This window comes from Pelodiscus sinensis, chromosome 2, assembly GCF_049634645.1.
Source record: "Pelodiscus sinensis isolate JC-2024 chromosome 2, ASM4963464v1, whole genome shotgun sequence".
Classification (NCBI taxonomy): Eukaryota; Metazoa; Chordata; order Testudines; family Trionychidae; genus Pelodiscus; species Pelodiscus sinensis.
In genome coordinates, this window is record NC_134712.1 from 73,259,985 (window position 1) to 73,279,931 (window position 19,947).

Sequence of the window (19,947 nt, forward strand, 5' to 3'; positions counted from 1 at the left end):
CTCTGCTGCTGCAGCTGCCTTGCTTACCTCCTAGAGGGACAGCAAAGGTTTTGCAGTGCTTGCTCTGAGTGCCCTGCTTGCTGGCACAGCACAGCAGTGTGGTTTTCTTTTTGTTGGAAGGTTTTTCTGATCCCTTTGTGTGCCATGGAGCCAGAGCTGCCCCTGCGTCGGAGGATGCCTGCGAGCCTTCCTGGGTCTCCAGGACAGGTTGCAGGGTCAGCGTGTCCTCTGTCTGCTCCTTCTCCTCCACATCTTCCCTGGAGACGTCCTGCCGGCCCTGCTGCACCGGGGTGTGCAACCCTGTCTGCATAAGCTCCGGTGCAGACATAGGTTCCTGTCCTCCCTGGATGCAGTCTAGTTCATTATAATAGGTGCAGTGCACCGGGGCTGCACCTGATGCTGAGCTCTGCTCTCAGGCCTTCCCATAGCCCTGCCAAAGCTCTTTTACTTTGGCCCGGACCTGTTACAGTGTCCTGGGGTGTTGCCCTTTATTGGCCAGCCCCTGAGCCATGCGACTGTAGATGCTGGTGTTCCTACACCGGGTGTGCAGGGCCTTGACTGCTTCCTCCTCCCCCTATAGTTCGAGTAGTGTCAGGTCCTATGGCCCTGACCAGGCTGGGGCTCTCTTTTTCTCACCTGAGGGAACTTGGGCTGGCTCCCTCGAAGGTCCTTGAGAGCCTCATGGCTCTGGAGCTGCACACGTGGCCACGTGCAAGTGGAGCTGGGAGAGCCATGTGCTGACAGGTCTGCTCTGTGGCCAGCTTCCTGACAGAATGCCTGCCAGGGATGTCTGTGCCTTTAAAACATGGCTACAGACAGGAACAAGAAGAGGTTTTTCCTGAAGAAGGACTGTCCAGCAGGGGGTTTCCTCGGAGGTCTTTTTCTGTCGACAAAAGAAACCCCCGCGTCCCTTTTTGTCGACAGAACTCTGTTGCTGAGTTCTGTCGACATTATGTGGACAGAACTCATCGGTAGTGTAGACGCAGGTATAGTTTTATCAACAAAAGTCCACTTTTGTCAACAAAACCCTGTAGTCTAGACATATCCAGAGTGATTGCTTTCTAGAACAGAGTTCCCCATTGTGGATGCATAGCCTATAAGCCTTGATCCTAGATGTATGCATTCACATTTAGCCCTGTTAAAACACATAGGCTATGTCTACAATACAAGGTTTTTGCGCAAAAACAATTGTTTTTTTTTGTTGGCGGAGCATCCACACCTCAAATGCATCTTTGTGCAAAATCCACAAAATCAACAGGAGAGAGGGCTTTTGATGGTAGAGTTATTCCTCTCCCCATTAGGAATAATTCCTTTTTGTGCTACAGCTCTTGCGCAAAAAGGCACGTGTGGATGCTCTGCAGGGGTTTCTTGCGCAAAAAGAGCCTATCAGAAAAAGCACAGGTGCTCTGATGGCCATTCTTTGAAAGGCAGTCAGAACTTTCTTGTGCAAGAGTGTCCATGCAGTGTGGACACTCTCTTGTACAAAAGCACATCGTTTTTGTGATGTGCTTTTAAGGTATGGACGCGCCTTTGTGCAAGAAGTTTTTGCAGAAGAACTTTTCCGCAAAAAGCTTCTCGCACAAAAACCCTGTAGTGTAGAGAAATGCATATTGTTTGCTTCTGTCCAGTTCACCTAATGATCCAGCCTGTTTGGAATCAATGACCTGTGCTCATTCATTAGCACTCCTCCAATTCTTGTATATCTACAAACTTTATTACTGTTGTCTTTATGTTTTCTTCCCAGAGTGTACCATCTATCTCATAATGAGAGAGAGGCTTGATGGAACGTGGCTTCTCTAAATTATGTAAACATTGAAGACTTTCCTAAAGCTCTTGGATGAGGCACATGGGTTATGGGAGTACAGCAAATAAGAGAAGCACACATGTGGCAGTTCTGATAGATGTGGGTGAACAACTGAGGAGCATGAATTGATATCGGCTATCAAATAAAGTTGATCATAATTAAACACAGGCCATTCCTAGCTGTTGTTTGCTCAACCTGTTCTTAAAAGCCTCTGATTATGGTTATTTCACACCCTCACTTGGAAACCTTTCCCAGTCTTAACTACCCTAATACTAGCTACCAAGTTTTTCCTAATATCTAACCAAAATCTCCTTTGCTGCACATTAAGCCCATTACTTCAGAGGACAAGGAGAACCAGTCTTCTTTAACAGAGCCCTTAACTTATGTGAAAACTGCCATTAGATCTTCCTTCAGTCTTTTTTTCAAGACCAAACATGGCTATTTTAAAATAAAGTGTAGCTCTCATAAATGAACACAATACTCCATCTGAGGCCTCACCAGTGCCAAATTTAATAGGACAAATACCTCCTGTGTCATTTATATGACACTCTTGTTAATATACCTCAGAATTATATTAGTCTTTTTTTTAATTGGCTCACACTGCTGACTAATGTTCAATTTGCAATCCACTCTATCCCCAGATCCTTTTCAGCAATACTGTACTAACACTTAGCGAGTTACTCCCTATTTTGTATGTGAGCATCTGATTTTTTTCTTCCGAAGCATAGACTCTCATCTCAATTGAATTTAATTTGATTGATTTCAGACTAGTTTTTAAATCTGTCAAGGTAATTTTGATTTCTAATCCCATCCTAAAAAGTACTTGCAGTCCCTCTCATTTTAGACTTATCCACAAATGTTATAAGCATACTGTCAGTCCATTTCCAAAGTCATTAATAAAAATACTGAATATTACCGGATCCAGGACTAACCATTGTGGGGTCCTATGGGAAAAAATCTCCCAGTTTGACAGTGAATTATGTTGGTATGGTCTTGCATCCAATTTCACACCTGTCATATAATAATTTCATCTGGACTACCTTTCCCTCGTTTGCTTATGGGACTCACATGTGGGATTCTGTTAAAAGCCTTATTAAATCTACATAAAAGTATTCTGACAGATCCTCAGCTTGTGTAAATTGGTCTAACCCCATTTGTTGGTTTTCATAGTTCGACTACATTATTCGTTACAAACTCTACAAAAGATGCAAGTTTAAAAATATTTAATGACATTTTCAAATATTCATAAATTAATTTGATGGAGATGCTAGCAAGAATTGCTTCTCCTTTCATGGGTATTTCAATTTCTCATTCTATAGTTCTGTCTTGCTTGATTTTTTTGAACTGGACTTGAACACTACGTTCAGATAAAAGCTTACATCAATAAAGTAAAATAACCAGTTAGGCTACATATAGTACAATCAATGCCTCAGTAATTTTGCCCTCTCAGCTCACACAAGCTCAACTGAAAAGGAAAAATCTTCCATTTAACTTCACAATTAAGAAGCTGCCCGCTCCAGAGGGTTAAAACACATTGTGGGAGGGAAGGTGATGAAACATACCTGAGCTGTAAAATATACAAGTACTAACCATGATGCTCCACCCTTAAACTTCAGGAACTTCTAATTACAGTCTTGTAAGTCACAATCTGTGCCAATATCGTAAAATATTTTCCTGCTGAGTTTTTTAATTTTTCTCTTTGTTTTCCTGGTGCCATAAAGAAATGGTTTCAGGTAGCCAACTATAGGCTACTCAATAGATTCATTATATAGTCAAAGATAATTTCCTTTGTATCTCTGATTTCTCTGTCATTAGCCCATTGTCACAGTGGCTCTTCATGTTCAGCTGGAAAGGCAGGAAAATATGCCCTCCTCTATGGGGCTTGTCTGCACTATGGAGTGGATCCACGCTGCAGCAATTGATGCACTGAAGGTCAATTTAGCAGACTGAGAGAAGACCTACTAAATCAAATCAAAGTGGTGTAAACCAGGATCAAGTTACACCTTTTTCATTCACTTTGCAAAGAGTTAAGTATCTACAGAACATGCAAAGCAGTGCAGAATCGGACCTCAGGCCCGTGAGTAGGAGCTGCGAGATCATTTCCAGAGGTAGGCTACTTGGACATCAGTGTCTTAAAGGATGACTGTTCAAAATCCTAAGAATCAACCTGCTCATATGAGCAGTCTGAATACATGGGTATATGCACTCTGGTATCTGAGATATGGAAGGAATCCTAAAAAGGCTCAGTGAACATAATCTGGCCATGGACAATGGAGCGCATCTATGTACACAATACCCCATGGCTACTGTACCCTCCTCATGCAGGGGGCATGCTTAGAGGGTCTGCTTAGGATACAGATGTAGCTTAGATTACAATTAGAAGGTAATATTCTTAAGCTTTGTGAAACGGACATTCAGATGTGTTATATCTATACAGCATTTGTGAAAGTTTAAGCATTATTTTAACGAGGTGATTATTTTTGGTAATTTTTTCTCTAAAACTGTGCAATACCATAAAAGTGCAGAAAGGATAAATATTTAAGATCATCCACTTTTAAAACAACACAACAGAGCTGGAAATCAACAACTTCTTTTTTACACTTCTTAAATTATGTTAGTCAAAATAGAGGCCACATGAAGAGCTGTTAATGATAAAAGTACTAGACTAAAAAGTACTTCAGCAATACAAATGTCTTCCATGATAATCTCAGAAAGCATCTAAATAATAAATGTTAAAGATGTGCTGAAACTAATGTACCTGCTTAAACATGTCTTTGCTTATGAACTGAATAAATGTAACGAATATAAGAGTTAGTTACAAAATGAATACAAACCACACCTATCTTTGAAAGCTTAGAAAGGTAAATGACATGAAAGAAATCTACTAGAACAAGAAATAGAAATATCTATGATTACAAATGATTTACAATTGGGTCATTAATAAAAGGGTAGGGAGTGGACCCATTTTTCTTACAAAACTGGAATCAGCTCAATGAAATGATTAAACGTACAAATATTTACTAATTACTATTTGTCATTCATGGAATCTTTAAATTCCTGTTGGCTGTTGCCGATGTCCTGCCTCTGAATAACATGTGTAAATAAAGATTTTGCAGTCTTGCAGAACCAGTGGGATTTTGAGAGCCTAGGACTTTATGCTTGTGTGATGGAATGAGCAACACAATCAAGTTTTTATTTCTGTAATAATGCTTTATCTTAATATGTATTCAACCTTGTCTAGAATAGGGCTCGAAGTCCTGAGAGTTTCTTACTTGTTTTTTTATGAGTCCTTATTCAGGCAAATTTCCATGATCTTCAATGGAAGCTGAAGCTGATGTCAGCAGGAACCAAGGAGTCCTCAAACCTCAGAAAAATCAGACACTATATATAGGTGCCTAGACATGTATTTAGTTTCCCAGTTTTTGGCAGCTGAGTTTGAATATTTTGCCCTAATGGTCAACAACTTATAAAAGTCTTAGAATAGTGAATCTACAGAGTTATCTTATCAACCAAATTTATAATTTTAAAAAATGAAATTGGATTCATTTGATAAGCTCTATATTCCCTAAAACCAAATTGACTGATATTAATGATCTTCACATTCTTTATCAATTAATTATTGTATCAGCTTTTCCACTACTTTGTTTGGGATTGATATCAGGCTAAAGAGCCTACAGTTACTCTGGTCACACCTCTTGTCCATTTTGAATGATGGCATATTAGCACTCTTCTAATCTTCTGGAATTTAAGACCTGATGCAATACCTGAATGTAAATATTAGTTGGAAGGAATGGAGGAGTGCAGATAAAGGAAATAATATTAAGAATGATAAGAAGTCCTGTGGCACCTTATAGACTAACAGATGTATTGGAGCATGCATCTGATGAAGTGGGTCTTTGCCCATGAAAGCTTATGCTCCACTACATCTGTTAGTCTATAACATGCCACAGGACTTCTTGTTGCTTTTGCAGATCCAGACTAACACGGCTACCCCTCTAATATTAAGAATGTGAATTCTCAGAGGACAGCTATGTGTACAGCTAGATGGATTATATAAATTTCATTTTTCAAAAATAATTTTCATAGGCTAGGTCTACACTACAACTTTTTTGGGGAAAAAGCTATGCAAAATGCACTCCGCATTTTGTGCAGCTTTTTCTGATTTTTTTTTTCCAGAGGAGGCTTATCTGAAATTTGGCCTGTCTTCAGTGGGCCAAATTTCAGAAAATTGCCCTCTTTCGGAAGACCCCTTCTTCCTCATGAAATGAGAAAGACAGGGCTTCTGAAAGCGTGCGTTTACACTTCTGCCAAAAAAAGGGGTTGAGCAAAAGCATTCTCTGGACTCAGCGGAGTTTTTCCGGGATACCTCTGGTATCCCAGAAAACCCCCGCAGTATAGACGTACACATAATCAGGGGCAGAGGTTTAGATTCACAGATTCAATCCCTTATGAGGGCTTAGAACAACTGTTGCACAGGAGGAAAACCCAGATACTATAATGCTGGAAGCCATGTAAGCACCTAGATAGACACTCATGAAAGGACTCTAAAATGTCATGTTAACTCATGGCTCCGGAGCTTAGGATTCATGAGAAGAGTCCTGAGCAAGGATTAGGCACTTAAAATATAGTGTATCCATTAGATGTTTTCATAAACCAATCAAGATGAGCAGTTTATTTTGTTTAAAATGAAAGAAGTCATCTAACATTTTCCTTTTTTCTTCTCCACTAACCACAGTGAATTGATATGAATCCAAATATACTCTATGAATCTAAATATTACTCTACAGAGGCGCCTAAAAGGTCTTAATTTTGGAATAAGCACTGGTACGTTTATTTGTAGCTACTACGCAGAAAACATTAATTCTTGATATATCAGAGAGAAGCAGCTGACTTTTAAAATATTGCAGAACAAAACATTTACGCCGTATTTTGAGTGAGATTATTGCATTTCATTGAATTAAATCTGTTCTAAAACAGAAGATTTAAAAAAATAATAATATCCCAACCCTTTCCTGCAAAACGTGTTACTTTAGAAAGATGTTACTGCTTTGGTGGACTGTGGACTCTCCATTATCTTGCCTCCTTGTGGATGGGCATGGCATAGCAGCTCTTTCCTCTCTAGCATCCCCCAAACCACAGTTGCTCCAGTGCTTCACTGATCTGCCTCTTTCTGAGAGTCAGCCATCTGGCCAGATCATATTTTAGTCTCACACCATCCAGGGTTATGGGAAGTACAACAGAAAAATATCCAAGTCTTCAGCCATTACTCTGATCCTCACACCTTTTCTTTATAGTCACCACCCAGCTCTTTCCCCTACTGACTTCCTCTAGGCTTCTGCATCAGGGGAAGCCAGACCCATTAACTAGCCTCTCAGGCCTATATCAGAGTCAGGATGGGGAATATACCCCATGCCAAGGATTCATCATCAACATGTTTTTAAACAGAAGCAAATGGGCAGTTTCTGTGCTCAGCCTAACCACTGAAGTCAATGAGTTATTCCACATTTACATTAATATAACTTAAAGTAGGATCTGGCATTGAATGGATTCTACATTTATTTATGTTTGCAAATCATTTTTCACTTTTGCTACCATCATTCCAATGCTATATAAAGGCGTAATGGTGAAAATACCCTTGTAGACAGGAAACCAACTAGTCATTTGTATTTTGAACACAGTATTGCTTAACTTGCTTTAGAGTTGATCTAAAGAACATGTGAGTAATATGCGGGATGTCACTTGTCTGTATTAGGCTTTACCAATGAAACTGAACCAATTATAGTAACAACGGAACATTTTATAAAAATAAGTCTATAAATACCATAGACTCCAAAAGAAAAAAAGGATACACATTTAACAAATTATAATTATTTTAGTATACTCTTCAGCAATGTGATAAGATTTATAAGGAAGTCAGTGAAGTTCATGGGATTTACAAGGTTGTAAACTAGAACAGAATTTGGTGATTTATGTTTGAAATGGAATTAGTTTGGGGAACAGTATTTTACTGAAACACATATTAAACTGTTATAAGGATTAGAAACAGTTATGTAGAATTAACCTACTATATTTTAAAACTGGGACTACAATAAAAATACTGGTCCAGCTCACCCTCTACAATGTATGTACTACAAAGAAGAAAACTTTGTGAATTTTTTTTCCAGGGTTAACTCCAGATTTTCCTGCTCATAGACTGGGGTTTTCAGCCATATACATATATAAGGCAGAAACAACTTACAGGTTTGTCACTCATTTCTGTAATGAATATCAATATTAACAGTCTGTCTCTATCTACAAAATATTATATGCAAAAGAAAGAAGGTAAAGTTTCTTTGTTGATATGAGATGAATAAAGAAGAGTCTTAAGAATAGAAAATGTAGCATCTGAAAGTAATGTTTAGTCAGTAATAATACCATAATAATTGCTATCAATAATTGCAGTCTTTCCCATATATTTTAAATATGGCTCTTATAATTTAATGCCAAATACACGCAAAATAAAAATGCTACCATTATGAAGTCTGTAACAGAGTCTTTTAGATTGTTATAATTCTGCTATTGGTACAAATATGGCATGAAAAAAATGAAGCATAGAAGGGAGACTTTAACACCAGAGGCAGAAATTGCACAGTCTGATATCTTATGCCAAGAAGTTCTTTTGAAAATGTATAAGGTAGCTGTAGTGAAAGCTAAGCATGTTTCTTCTCTTCCATCAGAATGTCCATGTGACGCTAACCAGAGAACTTGTACCAAGTGCAGCTCAGCGAACCTGTAATCTTCCTGGTCAGTAGCAGAACTGAGTGTTTCCCACAGAGATGAATAGGAATTCAATATGAATCTAGAGATGCTAAAAGGCTTGCATGGTGGCCTTCATTCCCATGTATAGGAAAATCGAGTATGGAACTTATAGATCTGCTGTTGGGTGAGATGAGCAGTTTCAGGGTGCCAACTTTTCTGGGCTGACTGTGGTAGGCTCAGACTCAAACATAAATGTTTTTATGATGGTGTGATGAATGTGGGGGATACCCTTTTCTGTACGTTCCAGCCATTCAGTTAACTAAAGTCTTCTCGTAGTGATTAACTCTTGAGACATAACCCTAGCTGTCTTGCCTGTAAGGGTTAAAACCAGACTGTGGGTCCTAGAGAGTATCCAGGAATAATATGGAAGCAGTAAGTGAGTTGGCAGGAGGCTGGGAGAGTCAATGGAAATGGAATGTGGGCTTTTGAATTGGAACTGTGAACTTCCTGCCCGTTATGTCCATAGGACAGTTTTGGTGGACATGAAATAAGGCAGGGACCCTGGTATGAACAATCCAGAGACATCCATATCTAGGGAAGAACTAAATCTTGAAACTACAGATATGTAAGTAGAAACAGGGAATGTTTAAATCCAAAGTGACAAAGTTGTTTTCTTTATGTTAGGGTTTGTTGGACTTCTCTGTGCTGAAACATATAACTACCCCCTTACACTGTAACTTTCCAAACTGAATCCCTGGGAAGCAATTCTCTGTGTGTTAATTCCCTTTTTTCCCAGTTGGTCTGTAACACTTAGCAATCAAGTACTGCTTCACCAACTGGGTTCTCTCTTTTTTTTGTTGTTGTTGTTGTTAATAAAAACCACCATTTTAAGTCCATCATCTGATTCCTACTTGCTACAAGATGGAGGTGACACTAGTGGCTAGAGGAAGTATTGAGGAGTTATGGCAGGAATGGAATCTTTTCCAGTATTTAGGGAGTCTACTCATCATTTATCCCAAGAGACTCATAATTTAGGAGTGTTTATCTCTGATTGTTCTTGCATTCTCAGGTGGCATTAGCAGCCAAAACCATTAAAAAAAAAGAAAATCATACTTACTAAGTCAATTCCCATAATTTATTTTCAACTAAGACCATTCTATAGTTATACAACCCCTTTTAGCCTTCAGATTGAAATATAGAGATATCCTGTACATAGAGTACACATGATAACTGCTCAGAGGCTACAGCTAGTGGAGAATAAAGTTCTCACCTGTTTGACTATGAGAGATATAGCAAATTAATTTCTGGATGGCACTGATTTTCTGTTTACTTCCAGGCCACATATGCCTATAAAGCCTTAAACAGTGAGGTGCTGAATACCTGAAAAATTGTCTTTCTACTCTATCCATCACTAGTCAACACAGGAACTTCTCTTTTATAGAAATAGGAGCAGAGATTCTCAGAAGAGGGTTTTTCACTTTGGCATTCACTTCTCCCACTAATCGAGCACAGTACAAGTCACCTGGGTTTCAAAGCATGATGTAAGATCCATCCTCCTTTTTTCAGATCTTGCCTGACAAGAGAATTTTGAAGGCAGTATGCTGGTCCAATAATGAATAGGTTCTGCCAGGGTTGAAACTGTTGAAGAATTTCTACAATGCATGCTATATTCTTCAAGCAATTCAAAATTGCACTGAATTCAGATTCATGTTATAAAGAATGGCTTTCAAATACTGGAAATAAAATAATGTTGACAATATTCCTTTAAAATGCATTTCCTTTAGTTGTTTTAAGTTCTGCAACTATTATTTTAAATTGTATTGGTAAAAAAGTTTTATAGACTTTAAGGCCAGATAGAACAATAATGTTAATCTACTCTGACCTCCTGTACATCGCAGGCTGCACAATCTCACTCACTCATTCCTGTAACAGACCCATAACCTCTGGATGAGTTACTCTGATCATGATTTAAAGATTCCCAGTGGCTGAGAAACTGTCATTTATGCTAATTTCAACCTACAAGTGACATTATCTATTATTTGAATGAGTAGGCTCAATGAAGCACATATCTGTAATGATCTCATAATTCCAAGAGAGTCAGATGAAAATCTGGTTTGGTTATGACAGACGGTATATTCATACCTGCCATAATACACCCTGTGTCTTGGCAAATAGTAATTTTCATATGAAAATATTGAGATAAATCACTAGGTTAAGAACAAGAAAAGCTAGTTAAAATATGCATGTGTGTACTGTTTTATTTAGGAAAGAGACAGATAAAACTTCTAAAAGACATATTAAACAAACCAAACCTTTTAATGAGAATAGTTTTAAAATGAGACATTTTATATAGATTTTTCTGAATGCTTCAGAGTGTTTTTTTATGACAAAAAGAAAACATCCTGTAAAAGCATGAGGCCATATTATGCATTCTTACTCAGTCCAAATGTCAACTGGGAATGAGGAAAGGAGGAAAGATTTAAATCTTTTTTTAGTAATTATTCTCACAATTAAAGAAAAGTTACATATCCTCCCCATCCCACTCAATTTACTAATAAAGCCAGAGTTGGAAGAGTTATTAATCTCTTAGGGCCAGTCTCAGTTATTTATTATATACCCTTCACAACTGAGTATGTGATCTAAATTAAGAACAATTACCACATTAGACTCTCTTCAACACATAGAATAGTTCATAGTTTAATGCTTGGCAAAAGCATAGCCCTTGACCAATATGCTAAAGATCACTAAATATGGTCTCTGGTGGGCCACAAATGGAGTGAGTTTCAAGGCAGGAAATGCTGCACTGAAAGCATTCTTCTCTTGGTTCTTGGCCACTGCAAAAAAGGAGAACACAGTACCATTTAGAAGAGCAGCTGCAAAGGTGGTATCTCAGCTTGCTACCCCAATCCTGGCTAGTGGTGTATAGCTCTGATATTCCTAAATAACTTCAAGCAGCCAGAACACTTGGAATAATAATATATTCCAAGGTGCCCACAGACTAACAAGCAACAAATGAAGTAAATGCCACATCCCTTTTCCCAAGACCACACCTCTATGTCACTGGGGCCTGATTTACATTAGACTGCTCTGGTCAGCTTAAGGTACATCATCCAGATATGCAAAATATGTTGCTAGATTCATCTTACCTTAAGTTGAGCCACCACAGTGTCTACACTGTGGGAGGCTGATGGGAGCACACACTCCTCTTGGCTTCCCTTACTCCTCACAGCATTAGGAGTACAGGACCTGGGTGCGGTCTGTGCTCAGAGTTTGATTTGACCTGCTAAATCAAACGCTACAAGATCAACCTCCGGAGGGTCAATGTTCTCTGTAGTGTAGACATGACCTAGTAGTGAGGAGGTGGTATAGGAGTTGCAATACTAGTTTTATACTGCTGGAGTATAGAATTTGCATTAAAGTGATCGGGGAGGGGGGGAGGCATTTGAAGGGGCTCCATGTTCAGAATAGTGTTATACAGAGTGCAAACTTTACTCCAATTTGTGAGCCCCTGCTATTAAACCTGAAAAGTACATATCTAGTGACTTTCTACTTGAGTGCACCAACTGATTGAAGTCATTGCAATGACACACAAGAAGGAAGACAGTCTCTAAAAGTACCCAGATCATAAATTACATCGGGCTTTATTTGTTAAAAAACAACATCTTGAAATGCACTTAGAAACAGATGGAAATGAATAGGACATGGATTTCCTGAAATTGCATTAACCAGGTAAAAAGTCTCTGAGGGGTAGCAACTTCCGCTATGTTAATTGCATAGTTGGAGTCGAAATATCTAAACTCAAATTTTGGCACTGTCCACACTGTGGGAAGTCAAAGGGAGCACACTCTCCCTTCAACTTCCCTTACTACTCGTAGAAGCAATTTTAAGTGAATTAACACAATTATTCTTCTTTCTATTGCCATATTTTTAGCAATGGGCATTCGCGTCGGGTTTGCAAGACAAAAATATTTTAAAATAGTAGTCAAACTTTAGTTAAGGAAATTTTATACTACCTTATTACCTAAACATAGTGGTTTTAGTTTATTTTATGCAAGTCCAATATTTGAATTTTATTTAGTTGAGGAAATAAACGCATATCAGAACAATTACCGTTTTGGAATATTCACTGCAGTGACTAGGAAAATAAATAGAGAAAGCTGTTTATTCTAATTTTCTTTAAGAACATAATGCAAGTATACAGTAATTCATATATACATTCAAACAAATAAATCAATTATTGGATCTATATTAGACAGCATATGTTAAATGAGCGATTTGTGTTCAGGATACTATTGTTGTACTGTACATATGGCATCATATTTTTCTCACTTTCTTTCTATTCAAATATGAAGGAATATGTTTTCAGTGAAGGGATGACTCAGAACCTTCTTAAAGGTTTTGCAGCAGCTGGAATAGGCACTGTGTAGTGGGGGGTAGAAGGCAAAGGAGAAGGAGACAACTGAGTAAAATATAAAAAGAGAAACATGCTCCACTGTAGAGGAAAGACATGGGGGCCAGTGAGGAAACAGAAGTTAATTCTTCAGGAATATTTTAACATGCGTGATTAGAATCATGGAAGAATTGAAAAGAAGTGAAAGTGAGCAGAATAAATAAAAATAAAAGAAATTAGAACCAGGATTCAATTAAGAAAAAATAAACTGGTTGAGCAAGAAAACCAGAGTGAAAGAGCCACATGAAGATTAAATGAGCGCCTAGTTACCTTATGCAGTGCTGAACATCTAAAAGGCATGCAACACTGAATATGAAAATAAAAGATACGTCTTCACTGACTCTAGCGGAATTTTTTATTAAAAATGTTTATCTGAGTCTAGTTGACAAAGAAATTTTGGAACTAGGAAGAGGCCTATTACGTTGCTGGCTCCCAGGACTACTGGTTGTCCAGGAGAAACCAACCAGAAGAAGCCCATAAAGATCTGTAGAAATGGAGACCAGTGAAAGAATTATAATAAAATATACTGAGATTTTCATTAGGGAAGTATATTTTTATCTTAAAGGCAGTAATGTGTTAGCTTTGGTGAAGGGTAAATACATTCAGGGCATATCTTAACTACCCACCAAATTGATGGACAGCAATCAATCCAGCTAGGTTGATTTGTTCCACCTCACGATAAATCAACCGTCAAGCATTCTCCCATCAACTCCAATACTCCAGCAGAACGAGAAGAGTCAGGAGAGTCAATGGGAGAGCATAAACTGTCCACTTACTGCAGTGAAAATACCACAGTAAGTGGATTTATGTACATCGACTTTGGCTACATTATTGCTATAGGTGAAGTTGAGTAACTAAGATCGATAGTCAGCAGTAGTGTAGACTAGACCTCAGAGTAAATTCTACAAAGTCCAAAATATTTATGTAAATTTGATTTGACAGTTGAGGATCTTTGCTACACCTTCGGAATAAGAAGGTTGAATCATCCAACACTTGTTAACTCTACTGCTAGGGATTTCTTCAGGCAAATATGTTGACACATAACTAAAGATCTAAAAGCGCAAATACTTATTGTTGAGCATAGTGCTTACGAATATGAGTGGTCTGATTCACTTGGAGCATTACATTAGGAAATGTGTCATAACTGGGCCCAAATTGTAGCCATATCCTGGCTTTTTACCGTGTCTGCAATTCTTTTGGAAATGAATGACAGGTGTGTAATTATGATGGTAGGATATGACCCATTAATATTTTGAAGGTTGGTATGGTACTGTAACTCATTTTAACATAATTATTATGAGACAACTGTGATTTTGCCACAAAACCTATGCATGGGGCAATACACAGTTATGCTACCCCAGGAGCTGTCACAATCTGTTTTCCTGCTCGATAGGGTATACGCTCTGTAGCAGCCCCATAAAAGGAATGCAGTGGTCCTGAGGAAGTGTCTGTCTCTCCTCTCCATGCTTCCATCCACAGTTTGTTTAGACGGCACAGAGGAATAAAGAAATCTCAATGCCTCTGGGGGTATGCAGAATTGGTAACACACTGGCCCTGTGTTTGCCTTTAAGAAAAAGGGAGGCATAGCAGGATATGTTTACTAGGAAAACAAACAAACAAAACAAGGGTAAGCTCCCATTTCGTAAGTGTTAGCTCCCAAATTCCAGTTTCCCAGCTCACCTATCTGAGAAGAAAATATTTCATTAGCATTATCATTAAGTACAGAAAAATGTGCAGTGAAAATGTGTGGTACGGATGACACACCCCATTAGTAGGGCATTCCTTCTTTCCTGTTTATATCATTTTTAGGGACAGATTCTAACAAGCTTGTGCAGAAATACATCAGACCCATCATGCACAAGATAAAGCATAATCAGGGCTTCAACTGAAAGGAGAAACTATAAGCAAAGTAGAATGACAGATATATAGGCTTAGATAGATAGGGTACATCTAGACTACAGGCTTTTGTCGACAGAGGCTATGTTGACAGTATCTGTCAACAGCTTCTGTCGACAAAAAGTGTCTACACTACATCCAGTTCTGTCGATATGAGAGTGTAGATACAAAGGACAGTGTAGATGCAATAACGCCTTCTGTCAACAGAATTCTGTTGACAAAAGGCGTTATTCATCGTAGAATGAAGTTTACCGCTGTTGACAAAAATGCCAAGTTCTGTTGACGTTATGTCGACAGAACTCGGTGGTAGTGTAGTTTTGTTGTCAAAAGGCCACTTTTGTTGACAAAACCCTGTAGTCTAGACATACCCTTAGATTACACTAAGCACTTATGTCGATACAGCTACCTTACTACAGAAGTGGAAAATCCACATTCTTGAGTGATGTAGTTAAATCAATCTAAGCTCAAGTGGAGACAATGCTGTCTCAACAGGAGAAATTCTCCTGTAGGCACAAACAGCATCTTCATCAAGCACTACAGCAGTGTAGTAATGTAGACAAGCCCTATATAGATTCAGCAGGACACTACTGTGATGAGAGTTATAGTGTACTTTATCAATTAACTTATCACATCCTATATCTCTTTATATTATACATTGAAGTTTATTGTGAAATAATAATTTATTTTTTACCATTTAAATAGTTTGTTTACTTTTGTGCCTCACTCAGTTTGGACAACAACATACAAAACACATCTTCACTTTTGTTTCTGTTCTCTTTCATTTTCTGTTGAACTGGGCAATATTCTGTTTGCAAACACTGCATGGGGAGGGGAACAATTATTTTAAAAAGCTATTTTTAGTTTTAAACCATCAGAAAAATATTGCTATTGATCTTATCACTTGTAAACGTTAAAACAAACAACAACAACAAAAACTGTAGCTGAACTGCAGGCGCCCGTGTTGCTTTTTCTTCACAAGTGAAGTTTCTGGGATCATATAATGAAGTGGGGGGGGAAAAAAATCTCAGTCTTCACTTAAGAAATCTAGACAGTCTGCTTGGAAATGTGACTGTAAAGTCTACATAAAATAAGTAAAAGCCTAATGTAAGTCCAAGAAACCCAATATCTAGATGGGCAGAGGACTGGACTTGATGACCTCTCAGGTACCTTCTAGTGCTAGCATTTATGAGTCTATGATAAAGAGCCACAAACAGGCAGTTTTTTCGGTGCCTGGCAAGGCTTGCCTCACACAAACACCCCCTTCTTCCCTCCTTCGCGGAAGGTTTGGGGCTCCAGCACTGATCTGCGTCCCAGATTTCTGGCTGTGGGGTAGGTGTGGCTCTTGTCAGCCTTGCCCAGCTCACCTGCAGAGCTGTTTAGAATCATAGAATAGAATAATACAATACTAGGACTGGAAGGAATCTTGAGAGGTCATCGAGTCCAGTCCCCTGCCCTCATGGCAGAACCAAATACTGTCTAGACCATCCCTGACAGACATTTATCTAACCTACTCTTAAATATCTCCACAGATGGAAATTCCACAACCTCCCTGGGCAATTTATTCCAGTGTTTGACTATCCTGACAGTTAGGAACTTTCTCCTAATGTCCAACCTAAACCTCCCTTGCTGCAGTTTTCTCCCTCCTCCTTATGGCACCCTTTTAGATATCTGAAAACTGCTATCATGTCCCCCCTCTTCTCTTTCCTAAACTAAACAAACCTAATTCCTTCAGCCTTCTCTCATAGGTCATGTTCTCTAGACCTTAATCATTCTCGTTGCTCTTCTCTGGACCCTCTCCAATTTCTCCACATCTTTCTTGAAATGCGGTGCCCAGAATTGAACACAATACTCCAATTGAGGCCTAACCAGCACAGAGTAGAGCGGAAGAATGACTTCTCGTGTCTTGCTCACAACACATCTGTTAATGCATCCCAGAATCATATTTGCTTTCTTTGCAATGGCATCACACTGCTGACTCGTATTCAATTTATGGTCCACTATAACCCCTAGATCCCTTTCTGCCATACTCCTTCCTAGACAGTCGCTTCCCATTCTGTATGTGTGAAACTGATTGTTCCTTCCTAAGTGGAGCACTTTGCATTTGTCTTTATTAAACTTCATCCTATTTACCTCAGACCATTTCTCCAATTTGTCCAGGTCATTTTGAATTATGACCCTATCCTGCAGATTCGTCGCAACCTCTCCCAGCTTGGTATCATCTGCAAACTTAATAAGCGTACTTTCTATACCAATACCTAAATCGTTGATGAAGATAATGAACAGAGCTTGTCCCAAAACAGACCCCTGCGGAAACCCACTTGTTATGCCTTTCCAGCAGGATTGTGAACCATTAATAACTACTCTCTGAGTACGGTTATCCAGCCAGTTATTCACCCACCTTATAGTAGCCCCATCTAAGTTGTATTTGCCTAGTTTATTGATAAGAATATCATAGAATCATAGAATCATAGGACTGGAAGGGACCTCGAGAGGTCATCGAGTCCAGCCCTCCACCCTCAAGGCAGGACCAAGCTCCGTCTACACCATCCCTGACAGATGTCTATTTAACCTGTTCTTAAATATCTCCAGAGAGGGAGATTCCACCACCTCCCTTGGCAATTTATTCCAATATTTGACCACCCTGACAGTTAGGAATTTCTTCCTAATGTCCAATCTAAACCTCCCCTGCTGCACTTTAAGTCCATTACTCCTTGTCCTGTCCTCAGAAACCAAGAGGAACAAATTTTCTCCTTCCTCCTTGTGACACCCTTTTAGATATTTGAAAACCGCTATCATGTGCCCCCTTAATCTTCTTTTTTTCCAAACTATACAAGCCCAGTTCATGAAGCCTAGCTTCATAGGTCATGTTCTCTAAACCTTTAATCATTCTTGTCGCTCTTCTCTGTACCCTTTCCAATTTCTCCACATCTTTCTTGAAATGTGGCACCCAGAACTGGACACAGTACTCCAGCTGAGGCCTCACTAGTGCAGAGTAGAGCGGCAGAATGACTTCACGAGTTTTGCTTACAACACACCTGTTGATACAACCTAGAATCATATTTGCTTTTTTTGCAACAGCGTCACACTGTTGACTCATATTCAACTTGTGGTCCACTATGACCCCTAGATCCCTTTCCGCCATGCTCCTTCCTAGACAGTCGCTTCCCATCGTGTATGTATGGAACTGATTGTTCCTTCCTAAGTGGAGCACTTTGCATTTCTCTTTATTAAACCTCATCCTGTTTACCTCTGACCATTTCTCTAACTTGCTAAGGTCATTTTGAATTATGTCCCTATCCTCCAAAGAAGATGCAACCCCACCCAGTTTGGTATCATCTGCAAACTTAATAAGCATACTCTCTATCCCAATATCTACATCATTGATGAAGATATTGAACAGTATGGGTCCCTTGAGGAACTCCACTTGTTATCCCTTTCCAGCAGGATTTAGAACCGTTAACAACAACTCTCTGACTACGGTTATCCAGCCAATTATGCACCCACCTTATCGTGGCCCTATCTAAGTTATATTTGCCTAGTTTATCAATAAGAATATCATGCGAGACCGTATCAAATGCCTTACTAAAGTCTAGGTATATGACATCCACCGCTTCTCCCTTATCCACAAGGCTCGTTATCCTATCAAAGAAAGCTATCAGATTAGTTTGGCATGACTTGTTCTTCACAAACCCATGCTGGCTATTCCCTATCACTTTATTACCTTCCAAGTGTTTGCATATGATTTCCTTAATTACCTGCTCCATTATCTTCCCTGGGACAGACGTTAAACTGACCGGTCTGTAGTTTCCTGGGTTGTTCTTATTCCCCTTTTTATAGATGGGCACAATATTTGCCCTTTTCCAGTCTTCTGGAATCTTCCCTGTCTGCCATGATTTTTCAAAATCATAGCTAAAGGCTGAGATACCTCCTCTATCAGCTCCTTGAGTATCCTGGGATGCATTTCATCAGGACCTGGTGACTTGCTGACATCTAACTTTCCTAAGTGATTTTTAACTTGTTCTTTGTGTATCTTATCTTCTAAACTTACCCTCTCTCTGCTTGTATTCACTACGTTAGGCACATCTCCAGACTTCTCAGTGAAGACCAAAACAAAGAAGTCATTGAGCATCTCTGCCATTACCAAGTTTCCTGTTACTGCTTCTCCCTCCTCACTAAGCAGTGGGCCTACCCTGTCCTTGGTCTTCCTCTTGCTTTTAATGTATTTATAAAAGGTCTTCTTGTTTCCCTTTATGCCTGTAGCTAGTTTGATCTCATTTTGTGCCTTTGCCTTTCTAATCTTGCCCCTGCATTCCCATGTTGCATGCCTATATTCATCCTTTGTTATTTGTCCTAGTTTCCATTTTCTATATGACTCCTTTTTTATTTTGAGATCAAGCAAGATCTCCTTGTTAAGCCAAGCTGGCCTTTTGCCATATTTTCTATCTTTCCTACACAGCGGAATTCTTTGCTTTTGGGCCCTTAACAACGTCCCTTTGAAATACTTCCAACTCTCCTCAGTTGTTGATCATGCGAGACCATATCAAACCTTTTACTAAAGTCTAGGTATATGACATCCACCGCTTCTCCCTTATCCACAAGACTCGTTATCCTATCAAAGAAAGCTATCAGATTGGTTTGAAATGATTTGTTCTTAACAAATCCATGCTGGCTGTTCCCTATCACCTTGCCACCTTCCAAGTGTTTACAGACCATTTCCTGAATCACTTGCTCCATTATCTTCCCTGACACAGAAGTTAAACTAATTGGTCTGTAGTTTCCTGGGTTGTTCTTATTCCCCTTTTTATAGATGGGCACAATATTTGCCCTTTTCCAGTCTTCCGGAATCTCTTTCCCACGCCCCAGCCTGCACTCACCTGAGGCAGAGCAGCAGCCACCTGAGCGCCGCCTCCTCGGCTGCAGCTTGCCAGGGGGTGGCGCCTTTGCCCGCTCCACTGGGGTGGGAGGGCGAATGGGAGGAACCGCAGTCAAGCTCCTAGGAAGGGCCGCACCCACCACGGGGCCCGCGCCAGGCAGGGGCAGGCGGAAGGGCGCTGCCTGC

At 39.4% G+C, this 19,947-nt stretch overlaps 2 long non-coding RNA genes across 2 annotated transcripts; one reads left to right on the forward strand and one right to left on the reverse strand.

Annotated features, from left to right (window-relative positions):
* Nucleotides 1-740: 740 nt before the first annotated feature.
* Nucleotides 741-10,408, forward strand: LOC142827091 (uncharacterized). The gene is made up of 3 exons (XR_012901499.1): nucleotides 741-3,912; nucleotides 7,969-8,044; nucleotides 8,521-10,408. It is a non-coding gene; the product is annotated as an uncharacterized LOC142827091 (long non-coding RNA).
* Nucleotides 10,409-10,843: 435 nt separating this feature from the next.
* On the reverse strand, nucleotides 10,844-19,901 carry LOC142827093 (uncharacterized). Its single transcript, XR_012901502.1, has 2 exons — nucleotides 19,763-19,901; nucleotides 10,844-11,376 (listed from the first exon to the last, which is right to left on the reverse strand). It is a non-coding gene; the product is annotated as an uncharacterized LOC142827093 (long non-coding RNA).
* Between the last annotated feature and the right edge of the window lie 46 nt (nucleotides 19,902-19,947).